This window comes from Corvus brachyrhynchos, unplaced genomic scaffold (genome assembly GCF_000691975.1).
Source record: "Corvus brachyrhynchos isolate BGI_N302 unplaced genomic scaffold, ASM69197v1 scaffold116, whole genome shotgun sequence".
NCBI lineage: Eukaryota > Metazoa > Chordata > Aves > Passeriformes > Corvidae > Corvus > Corvus brachyrhynchos.
The window spans coordinates 3619424-3642353 of NW_008240221.1; the positions used below are offsets into that span (position 1 = coordinate 3619424).

The 22930-nt window shown below is 40.1% G+C and overlaps 1 long non-coding RNA gene across 1 annotated transcript in view; it reads right to left on the reverse strand.

Moving 5' to 3' along the window:
• The window catches only part of LOC108449281, a 181453-nt gene that overhangs the window by 3632 nt on the left and 154891 nt on the right, over positions 1 to 22930 (reverse strand). The window contains exons 12-13 of the long non-coding RNA XR_001865430.1: positions 3548 to 3649; positions 167 to 1263 (exon numbers count right to left, since the gene is read on the reverse strand). This is a non-coding gene — a long non-coding RNA (uncharacterized LOC108449281). The remainder of the gene's footprint in view (positions 1 to 166; positions 1264 to 3547; positions 3650 to 22930) is intronic.

Sequence of the window (22930 nt, forward strand, 5' to 3'; positions counted from 1 at the left end):
TCTGCTTCAGAAAGATTTTCGTGCACACAGATGATTGTACTTATTCTTTGCACTGAGATCTACCCTCCATTATCTAATTTGCTACCTTTTATATCTTCTATTCCATTCTTAGCTATTAAATAGGAAAGACTATGGTGTTGAAACTTGTGTTAATGTATATGATTACCTTGGCAATGGAATTATTTGGTATCTTCTTCTTCAAATTGCTGATATGTATTGACTGTTCTTTGTCCTCTACAGAGTTTTCCTCCTCTGGGCTACAGTGTCAACTCTTTTGTTCCCAGTTCCTCTGTAGTAGACTGGACATAAAGTCTGTCACCTCAACAACCACTCAGATAGAGACACAAGAAAATAAAAGTCTTCTACACCAAGGAGCTTCTTCTGGAGCAGAAAGCATTTCAGCTGAAAGTCATGTGGTAAGATATAGGCAGCTCATAGTTTTTCCCACTCCTGCCTCAAGTAGACACTGTGCTTTGCCCTTGTAGAGATGAGCATCTTCATTCACATGGGGTGCTGACATCCTGTTTTTGTAAGTTAGCTGCAGTGCAGGTAAATTACTGTCACAGCAGTAAGGCAATTCCCATTTCCACACTCTTCTAATCTGCCTCTGCCTCACTTCAGCTCTTTATGCTGATTTGAGACAGTAATTCTTTCATTTTTATGCCAGCTGAGAGCCAGGCTCACCAGCCTCTGAGCTTATGGTGTATCACCTCTGTGAAGCTCATGGGTTTTTTTGTTTATACCACAGAATTCACTTTCACCTGTTAAAAGAATAACTTAGCTCCATACGTGGGAACATCCTGCATATTTCAACCAAGCATAGCATTGCTGTCATTCTGGCCTGACTATTGCCAGTGACTATTCAGACACAAGACAGTGATAAACCTGATACTGAAGCTAAACTGTCTTTTACAAGGAAGTGCACTATTGATAGCTTGTAACCTGCAATCATTTAAAAGGACAAGCAAAATCATATTGGACGCCATGAATTGTGGTTTCAGACAAGGAAATAACTGAGTATCTCATATTATTTGACAGCAAACATTTTCTGAAGGGAAACTATTGTCCTAACCTTTCTAAATAAGAAAAAACAAAATACATGAAAAACAATTTATGAGGCTTACACGAGACTCAAGGCCCTCAATTTTTATTTGGTTGGTTGGCCTGTTGGGACTTTTTCCTTGTTATGGAGATATTTTCTTTCCTTATAGTGAGTGTGATATTGTTAATACAAAAGGATATACTGTTGATAGTAGATCTGCCCTGAATACAAAAGGATATACTGTTGATAGTAGATCTGCCCTGAATATCATTCAACTAAATTTAGCTATAAGGTCAGAAATAAAAGTTACCCTGTTATTAAATCCATATTCTAGCATAAACACTTTGCTAGCCCTTTTCTTCATATGTCAGACAGAAGCTGAGGGGAGGCAATAGTGAGGGACAATAACAATGGAGCCTCATTTGTCCTAAAACATTGCATTAAACTTAGTTTGTAATTTTATTTGCCAAGCTGAACTGTTTTCCCTTAAATTCCCAAGGGCCACCTGGTGAATCAAGAGAGTATGAGAGTGAAGATTAAACAGATTTCCTTTCCTACACTTCCACTCAGGTGAGGGGGAAGGGCTCCAAAGAACCAGAAAATTTTAACTGCATTTTTTTGAGGAAAAAAATAAAAAATTAAGATGGTGTCTTTTAATTTGCTAATTAACAACTTTTACTGTGGAGAATACTGCCAAAATGGTTGAGATTATTTGATAAAGATTCATTAGAGAAGAAGAAAAATAGAAATTAAAGGAATGAAGATCTTAGATAATTCAGAATGTTCCACTGAAGCCAACAGAGCCAAGGATGCAATTTAGGGTGCATAGTTTCCAAATTTTTGTTTCCTGTATTTTCACATATTGCCTACTAAAGCAGTCATTTCTAGAAACTCGATAGGTGCTGTGGGCTGATTATACGACAAATCAAGATCAGGTGAAATAACACACAGCATTTGCCAAAAAGTATAATTTTGAGAATCCTGAAATTATTTCTGGATTTGCAGTGAACGAGTGCAATAAGGGTTTGAGAGCTAGATGCTGATAATGTTGCTATCTATGGCTCTCCTTACTTAGTCTCTTCCAGTTATTACACCTCTACCCAGACACAAGAGACTGGTTCCATTCTGTCCTTCACTAAACACAGTTTTAACCCAAACCACTTTTCTCCAAAGAGAAGGTCCTAGACATTGAACTAGGCATTTAGACTATTCAGGCACTCTCTACTGTTATTTTAATATTCCTTGAGTTGACAAGAAAATAGCACAGTAGCCTAATGGCTACTGAGCCTGTAGACTACCTTAGCCTCAGGGACTGTTCTGAACCAGTCATAACATGACCTGAATATTTTGTTAAAATCTTTCATTTTTTCAAGCAAATGTCTTAAAAAGAGACTGCCAATCAACCTAAACACTAACATCCTCAATCTGGTTTTGGTGATGTCTCACATTAATTTGTTATTTATCAACCCAGTGAGTAAATCACAGTTTAGCCCAGTGGTTAGGGCCTTGCTCTAAGAAACATGAAAGTGGCTTCTCATCCTCTTCCACTGATAAAGTCATTAATGCAATTGAAACAGTAATGACTTAAGAGCATTTTTACCAGATGGCTCATATTTTCTACTATGAGTAAGACACCAGGATTCAGTCTTTACTAGGAGAAAAGAGGGAATGTCTCCCACACTGAATAAGGATCAATACTCAAGGTAGACTGAGCATGGAGGAAGAAGAGAGGTAAAAAGGAGATAATGATGGAAATTACCGTCTCAGGTCAAATAGACAGTAGGTTAAAAGTGGGATTAAAATTCAATTCCTGTCAACTGGAACACAGACTCAGTTACTACAAAGCCTTGCCTGCCCTCACTTCTTTTACTGCTAGTTTTCCTACCTTATCAGACACATTCATCAAGCCACTTCAGGTCACCTGGCTTTAGAACCTAAACGTGCATTGACAAATTGTCGCTAAGATCCATTTCTGGAGACATTTCTTCCTCTTAACCTGGGATAGGCTTTAAGATGGTTGAGGTGAAACATCCCTCCAGATTGCAGTGTTTGACTAAAAGAGGGGCCTGTAGTGATGAGACTGAGCTGGCATGACTCCATTTCAGATGCCTCAACTATACAAGAGAAACCTCTATAATCCAGCTGCCCTGTCCACGTACAACACCTGTTTGCCCTACAGAGATATCATGATAGTTACTGCATGTTCCAAAATCTTCAGAAAAGGTATCAAATACTATTTTCACCGCTTTGCAGTCAGATTCAAATTCATCTATAGGCTGCTATTACTCTTCAATTCTTAAGAAACCCATCCTAAATTTTTACAGAAGTTTCAGTTAGCAATGAAGCTAAGCTCCAACAACACAGTAACCATCCTTAACAGCTGGCTTTTTTAATGGCATCCAAGACAAAGAATAGAAAATGTTTCAGTGATGCTGACCAAAGAGATGTGCCATCTCTTCATGAATAAGAGAAGGGGAAAAGCACTCCACAACTGAGCATACTCACCAGCTGGAAGAGAGGGAGAGGCAGCGGGCAGGTGCAAAAAGCCATTTTGGGGCTCTAGCTGGTTTTCTCTGTATTCCAAAGGACAAACAGCAGAAGAGCTTTCTGTGAAAAGAGACGAATCTAGATTTAGTCCAGAAGTGACTAGTCAATTAAAAGGGATAGTATCCAAACTCACACATTTTTAAAGGATTAGGCCCATCACACACACACTGTTTTTCAATATTGTTCTCTGCAATAAAAACCGAGATTGTTTTCTGAACAGGATGCCAGCTGCTTCCTGTTCATGCTACTAATACATAACACTGCCATTGTATCCCATCAAGGGATCTTCACTCTGATCACCAGCCAGCAGAACAAATGCACTATATTAAGTAAATCCTCATAAAAAGCTACAGAATCGATTGGTGTAATTCAGCCCAGTCACACTGACTTCAGCAACATTTTACTCCAGCTTAGGACCTAATCTGATTTATAATTTATCTTTCACATGATTAACTAACTGTTGTACACTTATACATAAGAAATCCAATTCTATAGGTTATGTGTGGATCACACAGTTAGTCGCACTTATGTATTATGAACTCTCAGGTGCACTTGCTATGAAAAGGTACAAAAACAGCAGAAACCTTCCTGTGGCATGAGCTGTCTTGCTCTCCTTTGCCATAAAGAAGCAGCTCTGACCTTCTGCAACTCTTGCTGTGAGCACCCCCTTCCCTCCCAAGAGGCAATCTTCCCCAAGAAGCCACGGCCCCATTCCATGTAACTCAAAACTGCTGTTACCATGGTTAATATTTCTGACTTGATTGGCACCGCTAGTAATTGAACTGCAGTCTCTTGAGCACAGCAAGCTCTATTCATTAGCCCCTATTGTGTCAGGACACTGCATCAACCCACATTATTTTTCTGTGTTAAGGGGGAAAAAATCAGCCATGAATACAAAGTTATGTTGCCACACAAGATTATGCAGTTTTGCTCTTGGATTAATTTTATGAAATGAAATAAAATATTGCACATAAATTTTATTTATGTCAATAACAGTGCAATATGGGATAAGGCACCTTCATTCTGACCGCATAATATTATGTACATCTAAAACCCAAAATAATTTAGTATCAGCTTTATAAGAAAACTTTTGGTTTCATCACCGTATTAACAAAACCTTTGCAGTCTCCTGTCTCATTTTCTCACAGTTTATATAGAGTTACTCTTTATATGAACTTGCTGGTTTGAGTCTATATGTGGTGGAATGTTATATAAGTAATGAAAAGAACAATATACCAGAAGGTTTCCTGTATAAGGAACAGGACAGATAAGCTTTAAAATGCACCTTCCAATTGCCTGTTCAAACCAAGACTTTATATATTTTGTAGATTTTAGTAGATTTTATAGATGACACTATGGTATATATAAAGAAATTAGACCAATTAGAAATTATTTCATAAACCCTGACAATTTTGAGCTGACAGTTTAATAGAAGTAGCCCAAAATATGAGAAATATTTAGTATTCTGATCCCATAAAAACTTCCATAAATTGATAACCTCCAACATCAAGGAGATGGCCATACCAGCAAGTTGTTCCATAGTGATCCTTCTGTTCATCCTGCTGCATTTTTATTGTACCAAATACCCTCTTGGTTTCATCTTTGCAAAAGTTTTCATGTTTTGTCTGTTTTATTCCTTTTTCCTGTCTCCCTTAGACAGGACCATGAGAGATGTCTGAGAAATATTCATCGCATAGATTCTTTCCCATGGGGAAAAGGGAAAATGAGAAGACAGTAAGAGAAATGTAGGTGTTAAAGAAAAAAAGTTTTGCTTTACTCCATCAGCCTTCCTTGGCATTGTGAGATGGATCTTGGAAAACTGAAGAGTTTGCAGGACTTCAGAAATGTGAGCTAGAGAAAGGTGGATGCAAGAGAGAGCAAGAGACACTGTCAGATACAGACAGCGGACAAACTGCTTCTCATAGTAGCTTGTTATTAAGTGGAGTAAGATATTCTTCACACTCTCAGTGCCAAGATTCTCACCTTTCCACAACTTACACTCTGTCTTGAAAAAGCAGTAATTTATTCCAAATTTCTTCAGTTTCCAGCCTCACCTGAGTCCACTGTATTATGTAGAGACAAATATAACAAGTCACACAAAACAATACATATTCTAGCAGAGACGCACTCATACAACACAACAGTGCAAAAGAGCAGCACTAAGAGATCTGCCTTCCCAAGGTCACAGGATGGATGGCCCTGTCAGTGGTTCTGACCTGTTTCAGCTCTCTCTGAGAATGTTCAGTACTTGGAACATCAGAAAAATCTAGTTGTGTCCCATTTTACACAAATTATTATAGAAGCACACAAAATTGGTGGCACTGTATATTTAGATCCTTTTCCATAGCATATAGATAACAACACTTATCTTTCCCTTTATCATTGTAAAACTTATTTTGTATTTGCAAGGTATTTGGTTGATAAGACCAGAAGTTGCCAAAAGAAAATTCATGGCACTGTGAAAATTCCTTATCTGGTGCATGCCTGCTGCTAGGACTGCATATGAGGAGCACTAAGAGTGACAAATAGACTGTGAAATGCAGTGTTAACTGAACCTGCTTCATTTTGAGTGAGCGATTCTCTGATGCCTAATATGCTGATTGAGCCAACCTATCAAGGTTCTGAGGACACACACTATCTCCTCCTTCCCCACATCAAGTTTAGATTAGATGGTCTAATAGATTTAAAGTCATTAGAGAGAGGACTGGCCAGCAGAAAATAACAAAATACTCATTTCTTAAGAAAAAATGGTTAAAACTAATTATTGATCATCTGTCTCATCCAGCAGTATATGTCCATGCCTACAACCAATGTAGGCACCCTTTGAAAAACCATTATATGTGATCAAGTAATAGTTTTCATAGCACATATGCCAATGGATATGTCTGCAGGCATCAGATCAAGGCCTGTGGCTCTCACAGTACTAATGCATTCACACTTCTGATTACCTCATTTCCCAGCTGTAAGTTGTTTTAAATGTAATCTTCTGTTAATTTGTCTTTGGGCATGCATAATCTATACAGCTACATGTCTTCTTGTACTTAGTTTGCATTTTAGGGTTAAACTGATAACTTGATGCACCAGCCCACACCCAGTACCAACAGCCATGTGCTCCCAGAGCATGGCACACGTGCTCCTGTAGCTTTCTGAGATCTTTCTTTCTTTCTTTCTCCAGGGCTCTATTAGGCAGAGCATTGCCAGTAGGTGGAAGGAAGTGATCCTGCCCCTCTATTCAGCTCTAGTGAGGCACATCTGGAGTTCTGTGTCCAGTTCTGGGCTCCTCAGTGCAAGAGAGACATGGAGCTCCTGAAGCAGGTCCAGCAGAGGCTACGAAGATGATTACAGGACTGGAGCATCTCTCTTACAAGGAAAGGCTGAGAGAGTTGGGCCTGTGTATGTTGCAGTGGGGATCCTGCAACACGCATATATCAAACCAGGAGTCCCGTGGAAAGGAAATATATATGGACAGACAGATTCTTGATAGCTGTTTCACTATCTCCTCCTTCCCCACATCAAGTTTAGATTAGATGGTCTAATAGATTTAAAGTCATTAGAGAGAGGACTGGCCAGCAGAAAATAACAAAATACTCATTTCTTAAGAAAAAATGGTTAAAACTAATTATTGATCATCTGTCTCATCCAGCAGTATATGTCCATGCCTACAACCAATGTAGGCACCCTTTGAAAAACCATTATATGTGATCAAGTAATAGTTTTCATAGCACATATGCCAATGGATATGTCTGCAGGCATCAGATCAAGGCCTGTGGCTCTCACAGTACTAATGCATTCACACTTCTGATTACCTCATTTCCCAGCTGTAAGTTGTTTTAAATGTAATCTTCTGTTAATTTGTCTTTGGGCATGCATAATCTATACAGCTACATGTCTTCTTGTACTTAGTTTGCATTTTAGGGTTAAACTGATAACTTGATGCACCAGCCCACACCCAGTACCAACAGCCATGTGCTCCCAGAGCATGGCACACGTGCTCCTGTAGCTTTCTGAGATCTTTCTTTCTTTCTTTCTCCAGGGCTCTATTAGGCAGAGCATTGCCAGTAGGTGGAAGGAGGTGATCCTGCCCCTCTATTCAGCTCTAGTGAGGCACATCTGGAGTTCTGTGTCCAGTTCTGGGCTCCTCAGTGCAAGAGAGACATGGAGCTCCTGAAGCAGGTCCAGCAGAGGCTACGAAGATGATTACAGGACTGGAGCATCTCTCTTACAAGGAAAGGCTGAGAGAGTTGGGCCTGTGTAGACTCGAGAAGAGGTGTCTGAGAGTGGATCTCATCAATGTCTTTAAGTCTCTGAAGGGAGGGTGCCAAAAGGTTGAAGCCAGGCTCTGCTCACTGGTGCTGGGCAATAGGACAAGAGGCAGTGGGCAGAAACTGATGCACAGGAGGTTCCAACTCAATATGAGGAAGAACTCTTATGCAAGGGACCATGCACCAGAACAGGTTGCCTGGAGGGGTTGTGGAGTGTCCCTCACTGTACATATTCAAGAGCTATCTGGACACAATCCTGTGCCATGTGCTCCAGGATGATCCTGCTTAAGCAGGGAGATTGGACCTTATGCCCCACTGTGGTCCCTTCCAACCTTACCCAGTCTGTGATTTCTGCTCTTTCACAGCCTCATCACCATGTGGGATTTGTAGCATTAAGTAGCCCCACAAGTGGTCATCTCTGGTGTGCATTAACTATACACCCTTTGTTTCACAATTTACGCAGTCCTCTTCAAGCTCCTGCTGGGACCACTGCAAGCATATCTCATGTATGAGCAGACTGGTTATTTTCATGCACGTCAGCTTTCATTCTTTTTGTTGGCCATCATGCCTGCTACATAAATAATCATGGTTTAAGAACAGAGCTAAATTCTATTCCTCTGTTTGACATACTGAACTAACTGCGTATATTCTCAGCTCAGCTTTTTAGAGCAGTTTGTAAACAGCACAAAACCCAGATGTGACTCAAAGGACACTCTCATGTAAATATAAAGAGTCATAATTCAAAGTACGATGTTAAGTTTCAGTAATTCACACCAATTTGAGCTTTCCACTTCAGTGGCAACAAGCATGACCTGACAAATACTACTGTGTAAATTTGTATAAAATTGAGTACATTACAAGGTATTAAAATCATAATAATAGCAGTGGACTTTTCCCTGGAGCCCAGTACATACAGACAGATTTTCTAAAGCGCCTGAGGAATGTAGGTGCATAGGCACTACTGCAGATCAGTGGGATTTCCATGGCTAAATCCCTAGGACCTTTTGGAATCAGTCCCTTGCAATTACTAATTCAGGTACAATATACAGTTATTCACTTCTCTATTTTAATATACATAAAACAGCAGGCTGCATTTGGTCTGATGCTGAGTCACACCTGCCTACGTACCTTTGCAGTGAGATAATAGACGTTGGTAAAGTCATCTCTAATGGGAGAGAGAGCATCTGAGTCTGTCTGTGGTTGTTTATTATCTTTGCTTCTATTCTCTTGGGTTTTTTCTCTTTTTGTTCAGCATCTCCCATTCTTGAGATAATTTTTTCATGTGTGTTTTGATATACACAGAGTTTTTATTCTTGGCCACACACTCTTTTCTCTCTGCATCACCAGGCTGAATTCAGAAGGAATTAGTGACTTAGCTGCTTCCTTCTCCAGGTTGTATTTATGATAATGATGACAGTATTTGGGTTAACTCCTTCTTGTTTTCTGATAGAACTGAAGCAAAATTAAATGTGTCTGTTAGCCAGACACTAGGGAAGTTTTTGGAGTTAGAGGTATGTCAGTGGTACTAGAGCACTGTCAGGGACAAAAGAGACATAGTCAAGCAACCCCTATAACTCTCCACCCATACCCATCCAGACTTACTCTCCCTCACATTCCCAGAAAGGAATCCCAAAAAGGAGGGATTCTGTCCCAGACAGTCTTGCAGAGCCCACTGATTGGCAGCATTCATTACATTACACCTCTATCCATTACAGCACAATATCCATCAGTGAAGGAGCAAATCATTCATATATCACAAGGCAGTATTGTGCCTGCATTATGGAAAGGGATTGCTCCTGGAGCAAACATCAAGTGCTGGGAGAGAAGCTCCTAGCAGGAAACTGCGCAGGAGGTCGTCTCACTGTGAGCCCTGAGAGATGACAGACATGGATACAAAGAGATGTGCACTGGTCAACAGCTGCTTGGACACACTGCTTGCTGTTAAGTATAGGATTCCACTGAATAAAACGGTCCCTGTTTCACTCCACAAATGTGAGGAACAAGTGCAGCGGAGTCCAGGTGTATGGATGCTGTTCACTGCACTAACACTGAACCGGCTTCAAAACGGTTTTGTTTAAGTATTCAAACAAACAATAAAAATAAAAGTCTTTTTAGTAAAATATTATCTTAATATTTTACCCAGAGCCCCAAAGATATAAGCCATGTGAGGATCGAATCCTCAGAGTTCAGCTCCTTCACAACTGGAAAGCAGTAAGATTTAATTACTTTATGGCTGGAAGATAAATAACAGTCCCTGTAAGAAACTGCAAGTAGTATTGCAAGAGATTAGCCTTATTTGGTTTTGTTTTCTTCTACACAGGGTAATATAGTTGCTGAATCATTATTAATAATTGTTTATGTCACAGTCATGCCTTAAGCAACCCTCCAGGACAAATACTAAAAAGGATAAACCCTAAGCAATAGCTCCAGCAGGACAAGGGAGATTGTGTTTTCCCTGAACCTGGAGCCTCTTGCACCTCCAGTTGAGCTGCTCCCCAAATTGCCAATGCCGCCCGTGTGTGTGGTACATGGGGTGCTACGGAGCAAGTGGTACTACCTGCCTTTCTTCTCCTGTGGAAACTCAATCACCCCTCAGCTCCTTAACTCCCCAAGAGATCTGTCAACAAAAATAAAGCAAGCCTGGCATGCACTCAGCTATGCTGGTCAATCTGAATAACTCCCTAGCTTTGGTATCAGGCACCATGCAGTTCCCACTCACCTCAGTAGGAGGGAACTGGCCCTGTGCATTGCCCAATTTATCAACATGATACATGCAGTCTGTCTGGAAGATAGACAAGGGGACATATTGCAGTGACATACGAACTTTTTTCAAGTTGTGCATCCTAGGAGAGAGATTACATGATGAACATGTGCATTATGCCTCTTCCAGCTTGTGCTTCTGAGATGAACTGTGATGTCCTTCCTGAAGAAAAGTTGCATTTTATCTCACAGATAAAGCTGGCTACCCTTTCAGGAGGAGCCTCTCAGAATTCAGTTCTCAGGTACTTGAGTGCCTAATGAGAAGAGATTCATAACCCTTTGCCTGATGAGATTTTGTGTTGTCTTTCTCTTTGGGGAGAGGTGAAGTAGTACATTTACATTCAGAGAAAGGCAAATAAAAAGGAGCAAGCCTTGTGATGTAAAACCGTCACAGTCCCTGCCTGCCTCCTAACAAAGATGTTTGCAAAGGCAATTCCACCTCATTTCCATGCTTCCCCTCTAATTCACCATCACTTGAGAGAGAAGAAAGAGCAGACAACACACAGTAATTTTTAAAAGGCATTAGGAATAATATTGTGACAAACAAGTCAGCAGCATTTCAACACCTCCAAACACAGAATGGCAGAAGTGCGCCTGTCAAAGCACAGCTACAGAACAATTTCTGGACTTGCCATCCCCAGTGTAAAGTACGAAGGTGGGAAATCTCCAGGAACCTAAAAGACACATAAAGCAGCCTTCCTTCTCCCAGCCAAATTGATCAGGGGGCCTTTTCACTTCTTATACCTTCAAAAACTTCCCTTCCAAATGTAGTGGATGTCAGCATTATTATGAAATCTGCTACACCTGGACTGCACTATTGCTGAAAACAGATTATCTGAAGATAGTAATCTTTTAATAACATCTTTTCAAATTATCTGTTCTCCTCTTGTCATTGATATGTTGTCATATGCTCAAAATTCATTATAAATATTGATGCTAAGGTTGTGTACCTGGCTGGAGAAAACAGGTTAGCGTGGGAGTTTTTAAGAAATCACTCACAAAAAATAGCCCTCTTAAAAATAAATATATTAATATATGGGTAATAAATAATCCAGATTAGCTAGACTTTGTTAGTTAGACTAACAAAGAGGTTGGCAGTGGATATAGCTTAGACTGTGTTGAAGTATGATTTAAAATGATAGGTGCCTTAATCCAGTTTTTTACATTCACACTGCTTACTCCAAGGCTGCATGAACTTGTATCTCACCTGGTCAGTCCCAGGAACAGGAAAAAGTCCATATCCTGAGACCCTTAACTCACATCAATTCTTTCATCTGCACCCTTGCTCCCCTAATGCCAGGACCTCTCTAGGTAACACATTTGGGCTGGTGGCTCAGAGTTGCTCAGACAATGGGCCAGCTGGATGCTATCACCAGGTACAGAGCATCCAGACCTGTCCATGTGGAGCATCCTTTTGCCCTAAAGCATAAAATTTGAGATCTTAGCTCTTCAATGGTAGCCACTGGGTTACCCCAGGGCTACCAGGCTTGCACCTGAGTTTTGCTCTACAGGGCTCCAAGGAAAAAGTAAAATGCATTGGTAATGTCCTTTCTCTACTCCAGCTGCATCTGTGTTATGCTACAGCTCTGCACATATGAGCAAACTGGAGATCTTTTTCAGACTAGAGTTCTTTCCTTAGGCGTGGCCCAGCCCTCATTCTAACATAGTCAATACCTGAACAGGATGGCCATATCCTGACTGCTTTTTAGGGATAATTCTTGTTACATGTTCTGTTCCATCCATCTCTAGCTATGTGCTGGTTAAATCCATTACAGGGACCTTGCTGGCAGTTTATGTGTGGAAAATCACATATCAATGCTTGAGCATACACTGCTAACCCAGGTTAGGTGTAGCTTCTGTGTCCTCAGCTGCCTAGGCAGAGATGAACCCAACATACCCACTGTTGCCCTGGGCTATCAGCACAAAGTCTCACTGTGGCCTGCTCCACTCAATATTCCAGGAGCAAAAATTTGGGTCCACTTTTTGCCCTGAACACACCCACACATGGTGCTCAGGAAAGCCTGGGTGGCATTTAACACTGAGGTTGGTAAACCAAGACTTGGAAAGCGGTTTGAACTAGGACTGGCTAAGGTGTTGTATTTTAAAGTGTATCAAGACACTCCAAAAGAAGCGAAAATAATGGGGTTTCCACATAATGGCTATAGACGTCAGAGCAGCCTGAAGTAAAAGGCATAGTTTTGTTACTTTGATACTCAGTTTCCATGCAGCCTTTTAAATCAGCCTACTCAAAATCCAAACACACTGCCCTCTGCACAGAACCACAATGCACACAAAAAGGAATATGAAATGCAATTTGGAGAGACAATATTAGGTTGGAAAATTTTGGACTATTTCTCTTACAGACACAATCAGTGCCAGTTTTGTGTATTTTTCTACCTGCATGAACGAAATAATTACCAGACTACAGCATTCTGCAGTAATGATCATTAACTGCAGTAGCAATATTGCAGACTCTAGGGCCTTATTGTAATCTTCCTCATTTCAGTGTTAAACTACTCTAACTTCATTAGCTTCACTGGAGATACTCCACTTTACACCTACATAATTGAGAGCAGAATCAAGCCTCCACTGCTTTGGAAAATACTGGGTAGTGCAGCACTTTTCAAATAAAATGTAATTAACATGAAATTCTAGATCCATATTGCAATTTGCAGAATGATCACTGTGGGTGCAACATGACTTCCAACTCCCTCTCTCATCTTAATTTAGTTAGAAATAGGGCTGCTTGTGTAATATTTTCTCCATAGCAGCAAACAGAGGCATATTTCTTTTCTTTTCCTATTGTTATTTTTTTCTCTTTATAAATCTTTGTCAACAAAGGATTACTAGCTCACCTGAGAGAGGCAGTTAAAGTCAGATACTTGCCCATAATTAGGGAAACTTGGAATCCTTGACAGTGAACACCTGGCTTCTCATTACTACCTGAATTTTATACTTCCAAGTGTTAATCTCTCCTCAGGGTTTGCCTAGGAGTTTCATTCTGGTATTCAATGAAACCATCAGGTTTTCCAGGCACTGACACCTTTGAAATGTTTTCCACATGGGAACCAATATGAAACATGTGTGATTATTACTGATTTTGCTGCGTTGATTTCTATTATGGTAGCTCCCTGAAAAAAATAGTACAGACAGCAGTAATAAAATCTTTCATTGAATAACTTTATATAGCAGGAAGAGTTGTGTTTAAAGGGGCTGGTTTGATTGGGGGGAGGGGGAGGCATTGCTATGATGAATGGTGTTATCATGATTATAACTTGGTTTAAAGGATTCTAAGAACTTGCACATTTTTTAACCTTGAGAGTAAGTTCTACCAGCACTTCTTTCCTTTTAAAAGCCATCACTGCTTCCATTCCTCATAGCTCTAGATGAAATAGGTGGGCTAGCTGGAACCTGGGAGCATGCTGATCGTGAACTCCCACCTAACACTACAGGGCTACAGTTCAGGCAGATTGCTATAATTTCCTTTACTGAGTGCAGAGTTTTCTTCCCAACCTTTACCAGCCTTATGGGCAGGAAAATTTTCTCATTCCTACAAGACCAAATGTGTTGGTAACTTTGTACTTTTTACCCCAGACACTGGAAAACCCAGGCAAAAGGATATCTTTGTGGCTTTTCTTCTGTTAACCAGAAGGATTTACTATCCTGTGCCTGAATAAGAGTTTAAATTATTCCAGGCCCAAAGCTTTTATTGACTACTGCAAGGCAATAGACGTAATAAGAAGTCAAAATCCTCTGAAAGAAAAACACCAAACTAAGAGTTTCCACAGAGCTGAAACTCACTCAGAAACCTGAAAACAAGTGACTTTTAAACAGTGCATTTGCTTTTGGAAAGCACCAGGTGCCAATGAGAAGAAGAACACCCAGGTTACCTTAACTTGATCAAGTCCAAGCCCTGATGCACTTGACAATTTTTAAAGTTTTCAGTGAAGTCAGGAAGAGCAGACTTACTGCAGGAGTAAGTAGCATGTTCAGTGAAAGAAAGTATGTAAAACTTGTTTGGGATCTGAAGTGGAAAAGAAAAAAAGAAGCAAAGCAGTGGAAGATTTTGTGACTGATCCTAGTCTGAGCATCTGAATTAGCAGTATTTAACTGATAAAAGAGCAGTTGTCATGGAATCCCAGGAGAAAAACAGAAAAAAACTGAGAAACTCCAAGTTAACCTATGGTGAGCTTTATATGTGAAATGAATTAAGAATGCAAAATGTAACTAAAACATTAAAAAATCAAAAGTGCTGAACAAAGTAGCCTTTGTCTTGAAGTTCAGTAATAAAAAATGGGAAACTCCTTTGAACTACAAGGTTCAACTCAGATTCCAATGTCTAATATGGCAAAGATGCTAAAAATGAGCATCAATATGTTCCAGCAGAACAAGAGAATTTGTTCTTCCCAGAAGATACAGGAAACTTCATGTCCCTATTTCCCAGCACTCAGTTTCATTTAAAAGTAACCAGAGTCCAGTTCTTACCACTGCCAAAGGACACCTGAAAATTTTTCCTGTAGAATAAGGTTGTCTTTCTTTAGTTGCACAATTATGATTGGAGTTCTGGATACAGGCCTGGGAGACACTGATCATATACTTTGAAGGAGACTACATAACCCTGTTATCACAATTGGAATGCAAGCACATTTCCTCAGACCTTTGGTGAGGTCCTGGATGCATGGCATTTCCCAAATTCCTTGGGAATATCAAATAATCTTAGCAGTATCCTGGTTGGTTGTACTGACTCCTACTCAGCTGAGCTCAGGTTAAAAAAATAAATATATCTTCATAAATATATGTTTCAGATTATTCATAAAATAAAATTAAAATAAAGTAAAAACAACCAAACAAACAAAAAGCCTCAGACCCATACCATAGGAACAGTGAACTTTACGTACCTATATTTGTAAGTAATGCAAGGGAAAGTTTAACTTAGATGCTTCTTCCCTCAACAATTTTTCAGTCTCCATTGACTGTTTCAATTCCTGCATTAACCCCCTTCTCCTCAATTCCCAACAGCCTGTTTTTCCTCTCTGTTGTAATACCCTTCCTGTCTCTGCCTTTGATTTTATGCAAATTTAGGTTGTCTGGGGTGATGATTATAGAACTGAAAATAGAGTAATACAATAGTCCTGTGCTAGAGCTTTAGACTCAAACAAAGCACAGAGGATCACTACCTGCTCTGCTGGGAGCATTTCTGAGCACTCAGTGCACCTTATGCAATTCTTCAGATCTTGCTATTTGTCTTCCAGTTATGTGTGTCAGGAATTAATTGTCTCACAAGGCTACAGGGCAGATTTGTGCAACAGTCCAGCTTTCTGGGACTGGCGTGTTGCATCACGGATATGTGCCCTGTCACAGAAATGACACATTCCCACTCTCAGTCTTCATATATCTAATTGTATAATAATTCTGCAAGTCCCACTTCCTTTGACATCAGCTTCTCTCATTATAGAGACTATAGTTCTCAGTTTTCTGTTAAAAAACTTCCATAGATGAGGGCATGAAATATGTTGTGGTGGTGCCTCCTGTGAAGAGTTGGTGACTCTGCCCCAGTAAAACTGACAAACTGTTCACTGATGAAATTACACGGCAAATTGGTGGGCTCTGAAATGTTTCTTTGAATTCAGCTCATGAGTTCTCACAATATGAGGAAATCTGAGGAAATGCTAATCTAAACAGCCATGTTTTTACCAATTTTGGCTGAAGAGATTGACTGATGAACCAGCTTTTATTGCCTGTCAAGAGAAATGAGGAATAAAAAAAAAATCCCAAAAGGATTTGAGAGACATACACAAAGGCAATGAAGGAGAAGGGTCAAAAAACTCATAGGACAAAGAAACGTACACCCATGTGATAGGGAGGATCTGACTTAGCTAATGGATCAGCTCAAGATGTGGAAACACTGTCTTGTTCAGAAAACGGCAAGAGAAATATCTAAACAGAAGCAAGAGTACCTGCTTCCAGCCTAAATGATGTACCAGGGGAATAAGGAAAAGGCAAAGAAATGTATATAGGATTTATCACATTTATCTTGTGCTAGTAAGTAAGGAGTAAAAGAAAACCTGAACTGAGACCTCTGAGATAGTATTAATAAATATATCCATGCCACCCTGTATACTTGAAATGTAAAATAGTGCGCTCACATACTTGCCAATAGTGATTTCTAGGAAAACATTTTTAAATTTGTGAAGTCTAAAGAGTTGGTGTTGTGTTTAGTGGAGGGAACAAAAAAAAAAAAGTTGTTTTGGATGAGAACAAATGTTTCATTTTGTGTTTTCCAATTCAGTCAACAGCAAAATATACTTCATTGCTAGCATCACTTGCAAGTCAGGCATATACACAGGAAAACAAAAAAACATAGATTTATGTTGTCTGTTGCACTGGAGAAACCCAAGGGGAAACTCTGTCTGACAGGCAAAAAAAAGAAAACAGAGAGGAAAGAATTCTTATTTCAAAATCTCTAACTGGATTAAAGTGACAGGGAACAAATGACTACAAGCCTCCAGAGCTGAGGACTTCCATCTCTAGGTGTGCTGGTGTTTCTATTATGAGCCCCCACTTCAAATATAACTACAGAAACTAAATTGATTTTCTGGTTTTATGACCTTTTTAAAGACACATTAATGTTCTACATAACTGAGTATTTGCACAGTACTTTATTATGTGAAATACCATTAATTTCAATGGGAGTTTGTGTAGTATGGTAACGATGTCATTAAACAGTGCTGTTAAACTCATTGGGCTATTTACCATCCTGAATTACACCTGGACCCCCCTCCCCCTGAGCAGCACGGCCTCTCCCATACCTCTGCCCCTGAGCAGCACGGCCTCTCCCACACCTCTGCCCCTGAGCAGCACAGCCTCTCCCACACCTCTGTACCTGAGCATTACAGGGTGCCCCTGCTTCCCCGGGCTAGCAGGGGCCAAAGACCAAAGCTCTGCAGCTGCAGCTAATGACTAACAGGACGTTTTAAGACATGGCCCATGTTATATCCATCTGCACAAGAGCAAGATTTTTCCAAAAGATACTGGACAAAGATAGAGACATTTACTGTGTGGCTATGCCACGAGATGGAATAGCTTCATTTATCACTCCATCCTAAAATGTCCCAGGTTTATTCTCACAACAACTTTGTGAAGAAGAAAAAGAGCAACTTTATTCCCTGGTGTTAAACTGATGCACACACAGAAGATATGACCTGCACACGGCAAATTTCTCCAGCAGCCTGAGCCATAGGCAGCATCCTGGCTAGAGGCTGCTTTACAGACCCATTACTGCTGCAAGCAGTAGGAACATCAGTATATGACATGTTTTGTAGGTGACTATTTCCATTTTAATCCATGGATAATAACTTGCATGTTCAAGAATTTGCAAGACTTTGTCCCTTTAATGTTGAGGCATTACATTGTATCTTCAGGAAATTCTTGGAATAGGGGAGGTGAGTAAGCTGCACCATCTTTGAAGTAGCTAGAGGAAGTTTTGCGCTCAGCATCACTGCTCTAAAGCAGTGATAGTCAAACCTCTTTCCTGTGTGTGCTGAGGGAAGACCTGTTTTCCCTCACTATCCCATCCATGCTGGTTGCCTTGAAGAGAGAAATTGATGCACATTTAGATTAGGGAATGAGAGGCTGGAGTGCAGCCCTGCAGGAGGAGATCTGAGGCTTTTGATTGATGATAAACTCAATTTGAGTCAACAATGTGCAGTCAAAAGGACCAACCATATACTTGGAGTGCCTCGAGGATGATGTAGCTAACTGATCTAAAGTGATTGTCCCATTACACTCATCATTGCTGAGGCCTCACCTCGAGTACTGTGTGTGGTTTTGGACTTCACAATATCACAAGGATATGAAAATTTTAGTAAGTGCCCAAAGGAGGGCAACAAAGATACAGAAAGGACAGTTGGACATGACTTACGAGGATTGGCTGAGGATCCTAGGTTTGTTCAGCTTAGAAAAGACGAGACTGAGCGGTGACCACATCGCTGTCTGCAACAACCTCAAGGTGGGGAGCAGAGAGGGAGATGCCGATCGCTTTTACCTGGTGTCTGGTAATAGAACACAAGGGAGTGGCTTAAAGCTGCATCAGATGAAGTTTGGACTGGATATGAGGAAAAGGTTCTTTCCTGAGAGGGAGATCTAGCACTGAAAGAAACTCCCCAGGGAATAGGTCATCACCCCAGGCCCACTGGATATTCAAGCAGCATTTGAACAATCCACTTGGACACCTGATTTAACTTTCAGGTTTCCCTGTGTGGAATAAAGAGTTGGACTCAGTGATCCTTGTGAGTCCCTTCCAACTCAGGATATTTTATAAATTTATGAAAACACAGCCCCATCCTCAGCTTTCCACTTGAAATAGAGACAGCATACCAGAACAGACCAGAAACCAGCAAGGGCCGGGTATGAAGGAAGCTCTCACTTTCCATCTTCATATCATGGTTTGTAGCCCAAATCATCTCTTTGACTTTAACCTCTGTCATTTTCTCTCTTTCCCAGTAATGGGTTTTTTCTTTACAATGGTTTCTTCCTGTCCCATTGAAGTCAATGAGAAATAAGATCAAGCTCTTTATTTTTCTTTTTGCGGTTTTTGGGTTTTTTTTTTTTTTTTTGGTATCTAATTTGGATTGCAGTTGTACTGATTGACAACTCTACTACAACTGCATTGAATTGCTGCCCAACTCAGTAATCTACTTTGGTGTCTTAATTAAGTAGAATCAAATTTGAATTGAATTGCTTTTCTTAGAGATCTTTTAGGGTGGTTGTCAATCCAAAGGTAAAGACTTTTATAAAATTGCTGCTGCTTTTTATTTTGTAAAATTGCTTTAGATAAAGATATTTTTCTTCATCTCTTACCTCTCAGTACTTGCATTTCCTTATTTCATATTTCCTTCTATTTCCTTTTTCCATTTTTAATGTATTCTTTTCTCCCTCTTATTTTTTTAATTAGCTTTCTATTTGAATTTAATTATTTTTTTCTCTTTCAGCTAACTCTTGTCTTACACAGAGCACTATCTCACCACCCCCTTCAATAAAGCTCTGTCTCTCAGCTTCACCTGCCTCTTTGAATTCTCAACTCTCTAATTTATTTTTTTGCTTTTCTAATTCCCCTCCCCCCAATAATTATTTTTTAACTCATGAGTTTCTGTTCCAGCCATAGAACCTAAGTTTCTCCACTTCCCTTCCCTTACATCAATGCAATTCTGTGGGTCCCAAATGAGCAGTACCAGATCTGTACTCTTCTTGTGTAGAGAGGAGTCAGTCCCACAAAGCAAACCCAGTTAAGAAAACTGAAATGTTTCCTTTTGAACACATTGGGAAGCAACTGTTCAAAGTATGACAAATAATAGGAAAAATTTTCACATTTCTCATTCCATGAAGGGAGAAAAGCATTGCAGTAAGCAGATAATAAATATTCCTTGTCTTTACCCATTCCCTACCAACATTTCTCTTCCCACTCATTTTCTTTGTACAAAGTTCACATATGATGTCTCCTATGGGCACACATTCTGATCTTGTTTTTACTGCTGTTACACTGCCTTCACTGTGTTAATTTCTGTTCATTTCTCTTGAGTTATTCAAGCGTTAGCAAGAGCAGACTCAGGCTCTCTGTTGGGCTGGGATTTTCTCCTTTTTTGTCCTCTTACTTTTTAAATTTGATGTCCCAGCTGATCTTAAACAGATGGCTTTTTTCATTTCAGGAGTAGCTTAAGTCTGCACTCTCCAACATACAGCAGTTATCAGTTAATGAGATGACTTGTACCCTTGTCCACACTTGCATCACTACGGCTGCTTAAATGAGCTGATGTGCTGCAACCGAGGATTAAACCATCTCTTTCAATCCTGCATGCACTGCAGCACAAGCTACTCACTCCAGCAACCACAGAAGCGATTGCAGTCCTGGGAAACCAAGACGAGCAGAAACCCTTGTGCATTAAGGTAAAGCAACTTCAGCAGCAGAAAAATGAAAAGAGGAACATATCCTCTCCCTGCTCTTCAGATGCTGCTGAAATCCCGTACTATTTTCTTTTCAATTATATATTATTTTGTGTATTTTCAAATGCTTTTTTAATCCACCCACACATGCATCATTTTTGTAAGGTGGACTGTGAACCTGACAGAGTTAAAAAGGGTAACCCAAAATTCATGTCTGTAGACTACACCATTCCAAAGCCATGCACATAGAGTATGGGAAACATGTTCTAGAAAAAGAAGAAAATTCCTAATGGTGGAATACAGTCTTTGAGACTTCATGCTTCCAGGGTGAAGTAGCCACTCTGGTACCCCGAAGCTCAAAGAAGAGTTTCTTTTATAATAATGCTACATTTGTTGACACCACAAGGAACTCACAAATTTTGTCAGAATGGTTACAGAGGTTTTAATCCAAGTGTTGGACCCACCCTGATATTCAGCTATAAATGACTACCTGGCCATTTAAACTGTGGAGCTGAAGATAATTACATGCATCTTTTGGTTGTTATTGATCACCGAAACACCACAACATAACTATTTCAGCCCTAGGGCTAACTAGGTTCAGATGTACCCTCTCTTTTCTATGCAGACCACAGAAAACAAAGATGCTTTAAGGAAGGCTTGGAAACTGGTGTCTATTTATTTGTGCAAAAGTGTAATTTGTTCAGAGGACCTAAATTAATTGTTCCATTTCCCTATTACAGAGATAAAATTAATAATGTTTCTTCATATGTGAAGACAACGTTTGCACTGACGTGGTTATATTTGCCAAAACAAGAAAAATCCTCAGTGGATGAATATTTTTTCTGTCATACACTATTACTCCCTTCTCTGAAAAAATTCTAGATTAGACTTCTTTGGCTTATTGAAGTAGGGAGCTAAGGCATGACTCTTATAAGCAGTTTCATGTAGTACGAAGACTCGGCAAGATCCCAACACAGCTCTAAGCACTGTGCAGACATCTACAGAAAGACAAATCCATAAAATCAACCCTGAAAGACATTTATTCCAATGTAAAATGAATGTATTATAATACCATTCTGGTTTGATGGTAACTGAGGTCCATCAGCTAATTAATTGTGTGCAGCACAAAAATAGTGCTGAAGGGACACAGCAGTCCCTGCCCTGGCGGCTTCACGAACTACTTCCCCTTCCTTTCCTTGTTATACTTGTGTGAGCTCTACACACAGGCAGCAAGTCTTCAGACTTAGAAAGGATTCAAAATAAAGCACACCAAGACAAAAACTCCATTGTGTACTTTCTGATTAATTTTTGAGTGCACCTGAAGCAATTACAAGAGCAGTACTGCTATTCTTCATAAAGCCTGTCCCTTAATGTGCACCATAATTAAAGGAAACTTGGATCCCAACAGACATGGTCTCTAAAGACTTGAGAGATTGGTAAGAGAGGGGGGGAGCAGAAGAACGTGAAGGTCATTAAACATAGCCAAGGTACCTCTGCTTGCCCCTCTCAGCACAGACCAATGCAAATACGTGGTCTGAAAATTAACACAGTTAGGGAGGAAGCATCCCACAGGGGGAATCAATACCCAGCAAAGGATAATGGGAACTCTGTGCAAGCAGCTGTGATCTGCCCTCTGAACATTAGCACCTGTCGAGGACAGCAATCAATGCTGGTCAATGGGCAGCTCTCCTTACAGCTCAATTCACAGTGATCATTAGCTCGAACCAAGGCGGTGGCACCCCATGCTGCCAAATGGTGTCCCTCTCTTGCTAAATGTGGACAAACAATGACTTCCCCAAACAATTGACACTGCTCTTTTTAATCTTCTGATTTGGCTTTTTGCAGTATACAAGGAGGATCCATAGAATCCACAACTAGAAATTAAGTTATTCAGCTTAATTTCAGAACATGTTAAGGCATGACGGGCACTTCAGGCACAGCAAGGAATTTGGGTTTAACTATTTCCATCAGTGCCATGTTTGTCTTGTACTTTATTAATGAACCTTATTTATTACCCTTTCAAGAACAGTAGAGGAGCTGAACTGGAGATGGTCCAAGCAGGTTAGTACTTGAATTATTCTCCACAGGACAGAGAAATTTTGCAGGCAGTGACTTTTACATTTCAATTGTATCACTGAAGACCACCCTTGCTGATGCCTTTTCCTGGTCTTAAAATTAAGAGTCAAATGCAGTTAGAAGGGGGAAAAGGGATTTTACCTTGGTATTTATTTTAAGGATTCTTAGGTGCACCACGTCCAGGTGGAATGGGCTGAAATGCACACCACAACGCACACCCCCAAAAGATCTGGTATAACATTATAGGTCTTACTAATTAGCATACCTATCAAAAATTCCCTAGTGAGAAGCTTGAATGAGCTTC